A 15,380-nucleotide genomic window follows, 5' to 3' on the forward strand; every position below is an offset into this window, starting at 1 on the left:
TCAATAATTTTGAAATTTGGGGTTAGCAAGATTATTCCAAGAGCCAGCCTAGTGTAATGGTTTGAGCACTGGACTGTGACTCAAGGAGACAAGGGTTTGAATCTCTACCCAGCCATGGAAACCCACTGGATAACCTGAAGCATGTCCTCAGCTTCAGAGGAAGACAAATGCAAAACCCTCTCTGAACAAATCTTACCAAGAAAGCCCCATAATAGGTTCAAGACGGATGGAGCTTGTTTTCTGCTGCTCCAGGGACTAGATGTAAATCAGTGGATTTAAGTTACAGTACAAGGAAAGAGATTCCACCTAAACCTTAGGAAGAACTTTATTGTTTCCTGTGGTGGATCAGACTGCCTTGGACAACAACAGCAACAACTCCCAGATTTCTAATCCATCAAACAATTACGCCGCAAACTCTCCACCAGCATCTTGTGCCCTTTGCCTATCTCTTGAACCCACTCCAATACCCTGAAGTCAAAGTTCTTTGCAGACAATAGCGCTCAAGCTTTCTAAGCCTTCCATAGCTTCCATTTCCCCTGAGTTCATTTCTTTTTCTTGGTTTGACTTTATCTGATTGGGGGAGCAAATTGGCAGGCCACTCTTTCCCCTGCAAATAGACGTGTCCTGTGCTTTAATTGGATACTTTTCATTTGTCTCTTTCCACAATAAGGAGAACAGATTATCTACAACCGGCGCTGACTTCACAAATAGGAATATAAATAACCCAATGAAAGCTAACATGCTCTTTAGCCCCTCTTAGCTTGATCTCAGGCAGTGAACAGTCGCGTTTCCCATGCGGCATTTCGAGCCCAACTCTTTACTGAAAGGTAACTGGGGCCTTCCAAGTCAGGGGTGCAGAGAATCCAGTCTGGGCTTTACAGTGAGGCTCCAAAAATGCTCTCCATGGTGCTAAACTTATTGGAGGGACAGGTTTTAGCACTCCAGAGCCTTTAAATTCAAATATAATACACAGTGGGCCCTCCACATTCACTGAGGTTAAAGCCCAGGACACCCATGAATGTGGGAAACCATTTTTTTTATAATCCGAGATAACAGCTCTCTAGGAATTGTTAAGTCCTCCACCACAACTTCATGGTCAACATTTGTTGGATGTTGATTACAGAATTGCATTGGAGGAGCTACAAATGCCACAAGAGGTATCCTCTCTAGGAATCTCTGGGTCCTCCAGTGCAACTTCAGGCAAAGCTTGGCCACAGAAGCCATGCTGCAGGAGCTAGAGATTCCTAGAGAGAACATATTGATCAAATCCGCAAAAGTCAAAGCCACCAATGCGGAGGACCAACTGTGTATCTCCAGGGCCTGAGCCGATCGGAGGTATGTGTCTCAGCACTTTGGGCAGTGTCTTTAAATTCAAAGACAGTCAGCCCTCCACATTTGCAGCTTTGACCTCTGCGGATTGGATTGTTGGTGGATTTGATTAATACATTCTCTCTAGGAATCTATAGGTCCTCCGGCGCAACTCTGCCAGAAGTTGACCATAGAGCTGAGTTGAAGGACCTAGAGATTACTAGCATAAGCACTTCCCTAGGCATTTATAGGTCCTCCAGGGCAATTCTGGTGGATGTTGACCATAGAGTTGTGCTGGAGGGCCTGGAAATTCCCAGAGAGGTGTTCTCTCTGATAGTGTGTGTGTGTATGGTTTCCCCATATCCACGGGGGTCCTGCAGCCCTATCCCCATCAAATGTGGAGGGCTGACTGTAATTGCATTCTTTCTCAGCTCTTTTCCTGCAGACACATTACTTTGTGTTTGTGTTCCTCCAGCCCTCCTTCAATATCCTCCCAGTACTGATGCTGCTAAAAAAAGTCCCAGTTGGACAAAGAAGAAGGGGATTGGTGAGTGTTAAAAGACGTCGTAAAATGGAGCTTCTTTGTCAGAGGCTTTGTTAACTGAGGTATGGCTGCGCCTGGATTAGATTTTGCACAGTCTTGACCTGGAAACCATATGGAGGACCAGTTTGGACAGTGCAGGTGCATAGTGAGGGTGTATGAAATAATAACATACATACAAAAATAAATAAATCATAGAATTGTAGAGTTGGAAGAGACCCCAAGGGCCATCCAGTCCAACCCCTGCCATGCAGGAACTCTCATTCAAAGCATCCCCGACAGCTGGCCATCCACTAAATAAGCTGGTAGTGGAAGCCTTTGCTCCCAGAACCTTATATTATAGAGAGCTATAGATTTATCTCAAGAACCCAAGCCGCAAAGACAATTTTTCCCCCACAAAAAAAGAAACTGCACACCAGCACAGAATAACAAGTACCATGCCAATGAATATCAAGCGAGATGAATATTTCATGATCAAATACTGGGTGAACAAATGCGTGAGGCAAAATTTAGTAAATATCTGATATCATCTTAATTAATCTTAGACGATCAAATATCAAATATTGATTTTTTTTCCTACAAAAAAAAGAAGAAAAGAAAATTCAGTCAGTCAAATCTGCAACAGTAATAATAACAGTTGAGATCCTACTCCTTGGCTCTGTAGCGTGAGATGACACCAATGGGACCCTGCAGCAGCTAGATTTCTGCCTGGAATACCATACAGACGCCACATAATAGGAGTCTGAGTGCTGGACTAGAGCTGCATCCACATTGTAGAAATAATCCAGCTTGACACCACTTTAACTGCCATGGCTCAATGCTATTGAATTCTGGAAATGGTAAGTCTGTTGTGGCACTAGAGCTGTGCAACCTAGGACTTTGGAGACCAGGGTTTGATTCCCAGCTCAGCCACAAAATCCATTGGGTGACTTTGGTCAAGTCTCATGCTCCAGCCGTAGGAAAGACAGTGACAAACCTCCTCTGAACAAATATTGTCAAGGAAACCTGTTCTAGAACAGCTTTCCCAACCTGTGGGTCGGGATCCTTTTGGGTCGCCTAAGACCATCGAAAAACGCATATTTCCGATGGATCTTAGGAACGAAGACACCGCAATTTTATGTTTGGGGGGGTCACCACAACATCAGGAACTGTATTAAAGGGTCACGGCATTTGGAAGGTTGAGAACTATTATTCTAGAAGAATTGGTTTCTGATGTTTCGCCATCGTCTGTGGCTGGCATCTTCATTCTCTGAAGATGCCAGCCACCGATTCTGGTGAAACGTCAGAAACAAACTCTTCTAGAGCATGGCCACAGAGCAAGAAAAACCTACAAAAAGCATTGGGTGCTGGCCATGAAAACCTTTGACTTCACAATAGACAGATTAACATGGACATCACTCCTCCAAACCTAGGATCCCACAGTGTGTGTGTATACACACACACATACACACACACACACACACACACACACCCCTCAGTGTCTTCCATGTCAGGAAAAAACTACGCATGCTGGCCAGGAAAGCCTTCAACTTTGCAAGGCTGGGTCGGTCTGCTCCCTTGGCCAGGTCTCTGGGTGGGCAACCAGGGCAGCCTGCTCCTGCCACTGCACCGTACACCAGGTGACACCAACGCTAGGGATGCCACAGAGGTACAGCTGAAATCTGGACTGTCTCATCCACCTTGGGACAGTAGAAAGGTATGGAACCCTTCTGCCCACACATGGCAGTCAGCACTGGCTGCCACTCTCACCCTCTCCTCCATCTCTCTTGCTGAGCATGGCTGAATCACCCACTCCATCTCCTGGCGCATGAAACGTCTCCTCTTTGTCTTTCCTCTCTCCTTTGCCCACCCCAGTGTTGCCTTCTCTGTTGCTATCCACCTCCCATCTCTCCTGACAAAGCAAAACCACCATGAAGAAAGCCAAGCCGAGAGAGGAGCACGTGAGGTCTTGCAAGGAAACAACTACAACACACAAATCCCTCCAGGGAAGCAAGGCCGGTGGCGTTTGCCAACACAGACACACTAGCAATGAAAAAGAACGACAAGACAACATCGCATACCTCCGTGACAGTAAACAGTCCTTGGCCTAGGAAGATAGGGATGCCAACAGCAGAGGGAACTGGGTTTGTTGTAATGCATAATTTAGACGAGATGCAGAACTGGCCAGGGCTGTAAAGATATGTATAGCTCCCAGAAAACAAATTCTTCATCTAGTCTAAATTATGCAAATTTGGGGATTTGTATAGCCTTCCCTACTTTCCATAATGTTTTAATTTTCAAGAAGGCAGGCTCATGACCGCTGGAAATCCTGTTAGCTGTCCTCTTCCAGTCTTATCTCCATAACCATAAGGACTAGAAACTTGACTCGAACTGGAGATCCAAACAATAAGACAGTTCTTTGGGTCCCAGCAACTGGGACTATAAGCATGTACAGACAGCGTCAGCCCTAAAAGAAAGGCATCAGCGCAACTGGGTTGTGGCTCATCACGACTCCAGTTGGCTCTGAAATGGATGCTCTGCTCTGGGTCCCACAACAAACTCCAACTCCCAGAATTCCATAGCCTTGAGCCAGGGTACTTAAAGCGGTGCCATACCGGGTTATTTCTCCAGTGTGGATGCAGCTGACCAGATTCTGATGTTGCTTGAACTCACCTATCCTGGTTTTCATCTGTGAAATGTTGGAGGGTATGCTTTTATATGCCAGCAGGGAACTGAATGTCTTATAGTACAATGGGTCTTCTGTTTCAGCACTGTACTGCTTTTAAATCTCTGCTTTCAAATCAATGCTTCATTCAGTTTTAATTCTATAGATAGTTTAATAGTCTTTTTGTCTTTGTCTCTTTTTAGCTACACGTGGCTTTCCTTGCGATCCCTGCTTTGCTGTAAGTCACCTTGAGTCTAAGGCTGCATACGCACGGCAGAATTAATGCAGTTTGACACCACTTTAGCCGCCATGGTTCCCACCTATGGACGTTTCTTGTGGCATCAGAGCTCTCCGACAAAGAAGGCTAAATGTCTCGTAAAACTACCAATCCCAGAATATCATAGCATTGAGCCACTGTAGTTAAAGTGGTGTCAAACTGGTTTATTTCTGCAGTGTGGAGGCATCCCTATTCTTGTGAGGTTTCAATAAAGAGATCAATTGATTGTCCAAAGGAGAGTTTTCTCCCAAGATCTGAGTGCAAAAGAGTGTGAAAGTCAGCAACTGCTGCAAGAGATGCTCTCTTAATTCATTTCTGAAATCAAGCCAAAGACCGGTCTCCGGAGGCTTCATTTTGGCTGGAGCTCTTCTGCCCGGAACCTATTTCCACAACAAGTCTCTCCCCAAAAAACTCACAAAGGAGTGACTCCTCCATTGTCAACTGTTGAAGGAATTTGTCGTGGAATTAATGTCTAATCGCTTTGGCACGCTGTCAAATATTTCATCGTCTGGCTCATTACCAATCAACCCCCTCGATATGGATATGGAAGGAAGTCTTAATTAAGAAAATAAATAGTAATCATATCCATTTGCAAACAGACTTTGCCCACTAATTTGTTGGGAGGCGTGGCCGCCCTTAAAGTGGGTTTCCACTGCAATTGCACATCGCAGCCACAAGGCATGCACACAAAACATAAAACGGATAGATTACTGTAACAGATCCCAACTGGACATGGCAGGTTGATCCACTCAAACTCCAGTTGATCCATCTGTTCAGTAGCTTCTACCGATTAAAAACTCCTGCCCAACTCAATATAGTAGCAAGCAAGTGCTAAGCTGCTTTACAGACATATTATACAGGGGTCTTGCTATAGGGACCAATAAAATGAGGGTGTTGCCTCTCCCCTGAGGCTGAGAGTATGTCACCCAATGGGTTTCATGGCCAAGCAGGGAATCGGACCTTGGTCTCCAGAGTCATAGTCCAATGCTCAAACCACTCTGTCATGCTGCCCTAGAAACTACCATGAGGCAAACTATGAGAATCAGGCTTTGCCTTATAAACTACGAGGCCCCAAACTCCAAACTGGGCCTCGGACCCCTAACTAGACTTGACACTAGAAACCTTGTTCTTATTATGTGCCTTCAAGTCAACTCCAATGGATGGTGAGCCTCTCCGAGGGTTTTCTTTGCCAGGTTTCTAGCTGACAAGAGAGCTGACCAGGGCCATCCTGTGAGGTTGAGAGAGTGTGTCTTTCCCATTTAAGGGCTCAAGGATTCAGGATTTTGGACAGTTCATTCCAAGGTTGAACCTGGGCAGAATTCTGCACCCAAAGTTAGAGGAAGGGAAGGAAACCTCTCCAAAAGATGGGAGATGCCACTGGATTCCCAGCATTGTCCCACTGCATTGCTATGAAGCAGTGGTTCCCAAACTTTAGTGCGCCAGGTTTTTGGACTTCAACTCCCAGAAGCCCCAGCCAGCTTGGTCAATAGTCAGGAATTTGGGGAGCTGAAGTCCAAAACCTTTGGAAGACCATACTTTGGACACCACTACTACAAAGGGAGCATTCAAATCAATGGGTGGTTGTAGAGTCTAAATGATCTCTGGCGGTCCCATCCCGGTTAGGCAGTAGCAAAAGGAGAGGACCAGAGACCACAAATGAATGGTGCAAAGCAGTCTGCAAAATGCACAGCTCTCCATCTCTTCCAGTGTGGCCATGAACAGAACCTGAGTCTTGCATGGGCATCCAAACCCGGGAGAGATGCCTCCAGAGGTGGAAAATGACTTTCTTGTCCCTTTTCCGCATAGTTTGTTACAATTAAGAGCAACGAAGTAGGGAATTAAATCTGGGGGTGGATGGCAGGCCACCTCAAGCCATCACCAGCTAATTAATAAATGAAGAGCGTAATGAGGAGCTATTTTGCTTTCTGCTGACGGCATGGCAATCCATGTGGGCCCCTGGGTTCAAGAGCAGTTCAGACAAGAGACAGATTTTGTTCCTACTGTGAAGGAGATTTGCTCCTACACACCATTTCCTTGCTGGGAAATCATGATGAAATTAATGCCTGCAGGGAAAGGGTTGCATATAGACACATCATATATATATCTGTCTGATCCTGAAAGGTAAGCAAGATCGGCCCTGGTTAGTACTTGGATGGGAGACTGCCAACGAATACCAGGCTCTGTTTCAGAGGAAAGAACTTGCAAAAGACGGGAAGTCGTTTTGGATGATAACTTCCAGAGTCCCCTATCCATCCTGACCAGGAGATTCTGAGACCTGTTGTCCAATAAAAGATCATTTTTACCAAGCTTTGGGTAAAAGATGGTTTATGGAGGGGGTGGCCTTTGGGGCAAGGTCTGAGCAAGAGACAGACACAAGATCACAATAGCCTTCAATGGGTCGACAGGTCCTGCAAACATGGAGGCAAGAGTGCCAAGCAAAATCTCTACAAAGAGCAAAAGCAAAGGGCAGCGGAGTGGAGGCTTTGATGCAAAGAGTTGAGTCACCTGGTATTATCATGGTGCTACTCACTCCCTGCACATGCATGCGCATACACAAACACACACACAATAACTAATTATTCTCATCCTGATCTCACCTCTTCATTGAGGCTGCTGGATCTGTGCCCTTTCTTCCCCATCTCCTCCCACCGGCATCCATTTCAGAGCCAACTGGAGTCGTGATGAGCCACAACCCAGTTGCGCTGATGCCTTTCCAGCTCAGAAACAAGAAAGATATGTTCAGAAATGTCCAGGCTATTGAAACAAGGGAGCACAAAGCCCACTCATATTCATTCATTCTCTCCCTCTGTTTGTTGTCATTGTGTGCCTTCAAGCTGCTTCCAACTTATGGCGACTCTAAGTCGAACCTATCATGGGAGTTCCTTGGCCAGTTTGTTCCTTGCTGAAAGAGTGTGACTGAGCCAGGAATTAGACCCTTGGCTCCAGAGTCATAGTCCAGCACTCAAACCACTACAGTCACCATGCTGGCTGTATAAAAACACTATAGCTTCATTGTGTTGTTGTGGTGTACTCTCCAGTTGTTCCCGACCTATCATGGGCAAATCTTTCTGGCAGGATTTGCTCAGAGCAGGTTTGCCATTGCCTTCCCTTGAGGCTGAGAGAGTGTGACTTGCCCACATGTCACACAGTGGGTTTCATGGCAGAGAGGGGAATCAAACCCTGGTCTCCTGGGTCATAGTCCAACACTTAAACTTGTACCATTCCTTATTCCTAGTTGGAAAACCTGGCAACACTATCCTGCCCTGTCCAAACATAGTGGCAGTGGATGGCTTCCAGTTCAGGGGTGCAGTGAATCCATCCCTGGTTTTCTTGTTGGATTTAAATGGGTGATGAATGCTATCCTCTCAATAAGTTCAACACTTTGGATAGCTCCCTTTGAAGGCAGTGGCTGGTGGGCTTCCATGCCAGGTGCTTGGTGAATCCACTTTTGTTGTTATCCCAGAATTTAAAGGGGATCTCCAAGAGGCTGAATTTATTTAGCAAAACGTTCAGGAAAGGAAGAGGCCCCAGGGAATCATATTGCAAACGTGCTGGATAATGGAGCACACTAATGAATTTCAGAAGGAAATCAGCCTGTGCATTATAGACTATAGCAGATCCCATAGCAAATCAGCCTGTGCATTATAGACTATAGCAGATCCCATAGCAAATCAGCCTGTGCATTATAGACTGTAGATCACAAAAAAGCTCTGGGTCTTAAAGAAATGTGTGTGCCACATCCGATTGCCTTAATGCTTCAGGGAGAAATTGTAGCTTTGTAACACACCCTGAAGGGGCCAGATGCCATCTGATCTTAAAAGCTAAGTGGGTTTACCCTGGTTAGGACTTGGATGGGAGCCACAAATGAATACCAGATGCTGCAGGCTATATTTCAGGGGAAGGAACTGGCCAAACCATCTCTGGGGATTCCTTGCCTAAGAAAAACCTACAAAATTCATGGAGTGACTTGAAGACACATACACACAACATATAGTGCAAGGCCTAAATCCCCTAAAGGCACCAGATCCCTCTGATCCCGGAAGCTAAGCAGGGTCAGGCCTGGTTAGTACTTGGATGGGAGACTGCCAACAAATCCCAGGTGCTGGAGGCTCTGTTTCAGAGGAAGGGACTGGCCCAACCATTCCTTCCAAAGAAAACCCTGTGAAATTCATGAAACTTGAAGGCACACACATACACACCCATATAAACACAACATCTGCTGCTCTTCAGGATCCTGGGAATTTTTTGCTTGAAGAAAGTCTCGATTTATGGTGCTCAAAGTCATTTATGCAAACTGGCATTAGTTTACATAATTTGCATGATGCATTAATATTGCAGAAGCGTTGGGCTTCCGTGTTGATATGCCACAGAGTTTATTTAGAGCACGTTGGCGAGTGAAACCAGGACAGGCGAGGAAGGGAACGAAGCAGGCAGAAATGTCAAAGGGATCAGAGAAAACCTCCACCGCCCTGAAGCTGTTCAGAAAAGCTCCATCCGTTAACCATTGCAAGCCCTCTGTTTTTCTCCATCCTTTGATTCTCAGGCCGAGCCAAAAATTGGGTCGGTGGGAGGACGTTTCGGTCAAAATCCCCACTTCTGTGCCAAAAACAGAGTACAAACAGATCTCAATCCTAACCAAGTGACTACATGATTTGCCTGGAGCTGAACTTGGAAACGGTCCCTGTTTCAAGACTACAACTCCCAGCAGTCCTTGCTGGCTGAGGGAATTCTGAGAGTGGTAGTCCAAAACAGGAACATTTGGCTTTGGATATAGAAAGTGGTGCACCACTTCCCTCAGTTTCTAAGCCTTCTGAACTGGAAAACTGTCTGGTTTCCATCTCTGCCAAATATTCGTCTGAGGACTAGAAACTTCAGGAAGGTTTCCAAAAGGAAAGAGACAAGGAATTAAGCCTGCCTTCTTCACCAATTGAATACATAGTTTGCTGCACAAAGCAAAGAGGCCTGGACTGTTCCCCAAAACCCAAGCAACTATATCTGTTGACCACTGACACTCGTTCCTGGAGACTAGGGTTCGAATCCTGGCTCGGCTTTGCAAACCCACTGGGTGATCCTAGGCAAGTCACACACTCTCAGCCTCAGAAGATGGCAGACCCCCTTTGAAGAAATGCACCAAGAAAACCCGGTAGGATCACCGTAAGTTGGAAAGGACTTGAAGGCACACAACAACAACAACAACAACCATGACCCAAAGGAACTTTTCTGAACTCTGCTTCCTCCGAGGCAGCTGTGATTCACCAGTAAGGTCTCTATTGCTAGAAGGAAAATGGCAAATTAATAGGGAACAGGACAAATCCTATGTGTGTTGGGTGATGCAGGTGCGAGTTGACATGAATGATTGTGCCGTACAGCCTCCTGGTGCTCCATGGGGTTGGAAGAATGATCTCACAACAAAGCCACAAAGCCCATCCTTCATCATAATCTTAGCACAAAGGATGATTTGGGGAAGGGGACTCTCAAAACCATCCTGATCACTCCTTTTATCATGATTATTTTAAACAAGACAATCCCTGCAAAAGCGCTCTGGTGCACCAAAGGACGAGACAGCAATCGATAGCATCGAAAGGCCCCCCGAGAGGCAGCTTTGATCCAGGCCGATCGAAGGGCTCCTGGAAAACTCCTATGAGGTTTCCTTCTATGCTGTATAAATAAAATAAAACAAAACTAATCTCCACCTCTCTGTCTTCTTGACACTGGGACACATGCGTGCAAGGAAGCAAACCGGTTGCGCCTCTTCCAAGATGGAACTGGAGTAAGCCGACACATTTAACGATGCATCTCCTTCCAAGATGGAAGTGGAATAAGCTTTTTAATTGAAACTGAAAGATTCATCTCAAAATACCAGGGAGAGCATTACCCAAGATAGGTAAGAGAAAGGGAAGGAGATGGGGAAACAAAGGAAAAGTGACAGAATGAGATACAAGATAGTTTTGCCATCATTTTTCCAGTCTTTGTTTCTCTATTGTCTACTATTTCAGGCTCATGACAGTGAAATGCACAGGAGAGATATGGAGAAACAGGCCGGCAGCTTCAATTCTGCCGGACTGGCCAGACCTTCTGACCTGGAAATTGTCCATGCCTTCTGGGAAGGACTTGGTCCTGAGCACACGCTGGTGATTCAAGGACTGGGGAACTCTGCACATGCTCAGTGGCACTCTCCGACACATATTCCAGGCCAAGTTCTGGTGTGTGCGTGTTTGAAACTGATGGCTTAAAGCTCCCAAGTTCTGATCAGGTATAGTCCCTCCATAACAACAGAGAGGCACTTTGCACATGTGCTATTGGTTGTTGTGTGCCTTGGAGGTCTTTAAGCAGAGGCTGGATAACCATCTGTCAGGGATGCTTTGATTGAAAGTTCCTGCATGGCAGAAAGGGGTTGGACTGGATGGCCCTTGCGGTCTCTTCCAACTCTATGAGTCTATGATTCAAGTCGTTCCCGACTTATGGCGATCCTAAGGTGAACCTATCATCATGGCAAGATTCTTCAGAGAGGGTTTGCCTTTATCATCCTCTGAGGCTGAGAGAGTGTGACTTGCCCAAGGTCAGGGCAGAGCTATAATTCGAACCCTGGTCCCCCAGAGTTTCATCATTATCATCATGATCATCATTCTATTAATATCCCACCCATTTCCCCAAACTGGGTCTCAGTGTGGCTTACAATATTCAAAAAACAGCACAATTAAAATCATACAAAAGTGATACATTAAAATACAATTGAATTATTATAACATTACAACAGATTGCATGTTGACACTCAAACCACTAAACCAGACTGGCTCCATTTGCACATGCTCCATTGCATTCTCTTTTGCGTCTTCCAGAGCCAAGCTTTCATTGTGTGTAGTTTTCCTTTTTCAGCTACCTCTGAGGGAGAAGCTCTCCCAAGCCCTTATCACTGTAACAAAGGCACTTTGCACATGCTCAGTGGCACTCTCCTTCCCATATTCCAAAGTCCAACCCTTGCTTTGGGTGGGTCTTCTTTCAACCTGAGAGGCAAGCCCTCCTCACCAGGTACACTGTAACAAAGCAGGAGCACTCTGCACATGCTCAGGCTCTTGCACATTTCTAATAAATGCCCCAGCCTCTCACACCTCCTTCCTTCCTCCTCGCTGCCCACCTTTTCCTTTCGGGTCTCAGCATCTCTTTTTGGTTTTTAAATCACAAACTCCCCCATGTTTTATTTTGTTTTTAAGCCAGGCACCATTTTTGCAAGATGGATTTCCACTCAATTCATTTATTACAGCCAATAGCATAAGCTGGATTTCTCTTTGGGTGACAAAAGATTGGGGGGGGGGCAGGACATTTGTTTGAAATACCAATCACCATTTTAAAAATGGTACGAGAAATGATCTACCCACCCACAGCCCCACCCCAGATCCTCCACAAAGGCTCTGGAACCCCTCCAAAACAACATCCTAAGAGAATTGGGGATGTCTATGGCTGAGTCCATGCCCCACACATGCACCTGTCTCCAAGTCACCTGGGAACCTATGAGCACCCTGTGAATTTTGGAGGGTCTTCTTGGGCAAAGGCTCCTCAGAGGTGGTTTTGCCAGCTCCTTCCTCTGAAATACAGTCTCCAGCACCTGTGATCTCCCATCCAAGCAGGAACCTGAGCAGACCTTGCTTAGCTTCCAAGATTAGAACAGATCTGGTGCCTTCAAGTGGCCTCTTGACCTCTTGACCAAAATCTGTGGATGCTCAAGTCCCATTCAATATAATGACATTGCAAAATCGTGTCCCTTATGAAAAATGGAAAATCAAGATTTGATATTTGAAATTTATACAGTACTTTTTTTGGAACATTTCCAAACCGTGGATGCTTGAATCCGTGCATAAAAAATCTGTGTATATGAAGAGCCGACAATATATGTCCCTTCAAGTCACCTCTTGACTTCAGGTGATCCCATGAATTCCATAGGGGTTTCTTAGGGAAGGAACAGTTCCTTCTTCTGAAATAGAGCCCCCAGCACCTGGTATCGGTCTCTCATCCAAGTCCCTGACCCTGCTTAGCTTCCAAGATCAGAACCCTCAGGAAGACTGAGAGATGGTTTTGCCTCTGAAACACAGCTTTTAGGGTGCTGAAGCAAGCCCACTTACCCACCCACCCCCAAAAATCCCCCCTACCTTGCTCCACAGCTCCAGGGTCCCATGGGGGGCTTTCAATCTCTTTCCTCCAGGCGCCTTGCTTCTCCTCCTGGGCTGCCCATGCTTCTGCGACGTCCGAGGACCTCCAAGTCTGGGGCAGCAGTGGTCCAGGTCTCTGGCTGCAGACAGAGGACTGCCATGCCCATCATCAGGAGGCCCTTCTTTGTCTTTGCCAGGCAGCTACAGAGTCTCGCCCCCACACTAAGAAAGAAAAATCACAATGGGGGGGATCAGAATAGTCTTTGGAAGCTAGCAATGCCAAGGAGACAAGGAGGGAGAAAGAGGGGCCAAGGGGCCAAGGATTGCAAAACCCAGCAACCCAAAAAGGCTTAGGATCCAAAGAGGATGCTCGGAGTCCACCCCAAAAGAAGCCTTTGGTACCAAAATCTTCTCCTCTTCCTTTAGAGAGCGAAAGCCCAGGGCGTGGGGATGCTGCAAAACCGACAGGAACAATACCAGGAGGGTTGGTTTTTTTCCTTCTGCCAGGGCGGTGGCCCTCAGGATTCAGAGATGCAAAAGGAAGACCAAGGGACCCTCACCCTTTGGGGATTCCAGAGGAAAAAGGAGACCACAAGCGCAAAGGTGCCCAGAAGCAGGAGAAAAGCCTATCCCCATCCAGTTGCCTTGGCTCTTCTGTCTCTTCCTTTTGGAGGCCGGCGAGGCAGGGGTTAAGGTGGCACAGGGACACAGGGACACACCCCTCGGTCGCCCTTCCTTTTCCTCGCCCTTGCAAAGCCTCCCTCCCTGGGAAGGCAAAGCTGGACAGGGCTCTTGCAAGCCTCAGAGTCTCTCCTTCCTTCTCTTCTCTCCTTTCAGCTTCTCCTCCTTGGATGGGTTAGCCAAGGCCCACGGTGGGCATCCCCCAACAAGAGGGGGCACAGGGAAACCCCAGTGCCACCTGGGTACCTCTTTTATTAGGGTCCCCCCTATCAGCATCCGATGCTCCAAAGGAGGATGCGCCAATTGAAGATGCTCCAAAGGAGGAGCAGAGCTAGGTCAAGAGGAGGAAGGATGCCAGGGAGACGAGGCTGGCATCTTCCTTGGCATCCTAGCAAGCCAGCAGGACACCTCTTTTATTCGGTTCCCCCCCCCCTCTTTCACCTCTCCAAAGGAGGATTTGGATGCTCCAAGGGAGGACCAGAGTTGGTCAAGGGAGGGAAGGATGCCAGGCAGAAGAGGCTGGCATCTTCCTTGGCATCCTAGCCAGCAAAGCGATGAGGAACCCCAGGGCTAGGATGATGATGATGGTGATGATGATGATATCCCGGCCTTCTCCTAAAATTGAGACTCATAGGGCTTACAATATTTAAAAACAAACAACCAGTACAATTAAAACATACCCCAAATATCCTCCATTAAACCCGAATTCAATGGCTAGAGTCTTAGGCTGGCAGGAGGAGAAGCTGGCTCAGCCCTGGCCCATTCCTAGGAACAGTCAAAGTCACGGGAGTCTTTCTTTCCTGGAGAAGTCCCCAGCCCTTTTCCAAAGCAGCCATCAGATGCCATTAAAGCAAACCATCCTTTTTAAAAAGGGGGGCGTTCAGTTCCTCTGGGCAAGGAAGGTAAAAATAAAATAAACCTGGGCGGATCCTTTTTCTCCTTCTTCCTTGGAGAGCAAAAAAAGGATGAATGTGGCCAACTGAGTGCCAGCCAAAGGAAGATCCGTCTTTCTTCTTTAAACTGGCAAGGCTGGGGTTTTGCAAACTGGGCGTTGCAACGGGAAGGATGTCTCCCTTCCAGATCCAGTGATCAGAAGGGCTAGTTGCCCCCCTTGCCAACCCAGGCTGGCAGCACCAAGCTTCCCCAGGGTCTGAAGATGCCAAGGGCAAGCCCAAGCCTGCAAATCCCATGCAAGCTAAGCCGGTGCCAGGTGAGTCCTCGGAGGGCTTGCAAAGGAAGAAAAGCCCTGGACGATGGAGGAGGCTTCCAGATGCAGGCGAGGAGGAGGCAAGGGAATCCAAGGCTTGCAGAAGCAAATGGAGATGGATGCAAAAGGGAGGCTGTGCCTTCCCTCCTCCCAGGTTGCAAAAGAAGAAAAGGAGGGGGGATTTTTTTTGGCTCATGCATATGCAGAGAGGGGCGGGACAATGCAAGCCACGCCCCCTGGGGGCTCTTAAAGGCACCCAGCCCCTTGCCATGGCTCCCCTTTGAAGCCTTCTTCTGCAGTGGTCCCTCCACGTTTGCTGGGTTTAAGAATGAAGGACCCCTTTGAATCTGAGAAACACCACAAATAGAAAAAGACTGTTCATTTTACCTAAGAGAACACCTCTTTAGGGATTTTCAGGTCCTCCAGTGCAACTCTATGGCCCACATCGGCCAGAGGTTGATCACAGAGTCATGCTGGAGGACCTACAAATGCCTACAGAAGTGTTTTTGTGGGTCTTTGGGGCTCTGCGGCCACGTTCTGGAAGAGTTTGTTCCTGATGTTTCGCCAGCATCTGTGGC

The 15,380-nt window shown here is 47.0% G+C and overlaps 1 protein-coding gene across 3 annotated transcripts in view; it reads right to left on the reverse strand.

Annotated features, from left to right (window-relative positions):
- LOC149304659 (leucine-rich repeat and fibronectin type III domain-containing protein 1-like protein) overlaps window positions 1-15,380 on the reverse strand; it is a 43,126-nt gene that overhangs the window by 14,652 nt on the left and 13,094 nt on the right. The window contains exons 1-2 of one of the 3 annotated variants that reach the window (XM_089478630.1): window positions 14,276-14,951; window positions 12,915-13,136 (exon numbers count right to left, since the gene is read on the reverse strand). The gene's annotated coding sequence lies outside the window, so the exon portion shown is untranslated. Of the gene's footprint in view, window positions 1-12,914; window positions 14,952-15,380 lie in introns of those variants that run through there. The other 2 variants (XM_089478631.1, XM_089478632.1) reach the window with 2 other exon arrangements.

This window comes from Sceloporus occidentalis, unplaced genomic scaffold (genome assembly GCF_023333645.1).
Source record: "Sceloporus occidentalis isolate IW3139 unplaced genomic scaffold, rSceOcc1.0.p SCAF_13, whole genome shotgun sequence".
NCBI lineage: Eukaryota > Metazoa > Chordata > Lepidosauria > Squamata > Phrynosomatidae > Sceloporus > Sceloporus occidentalis.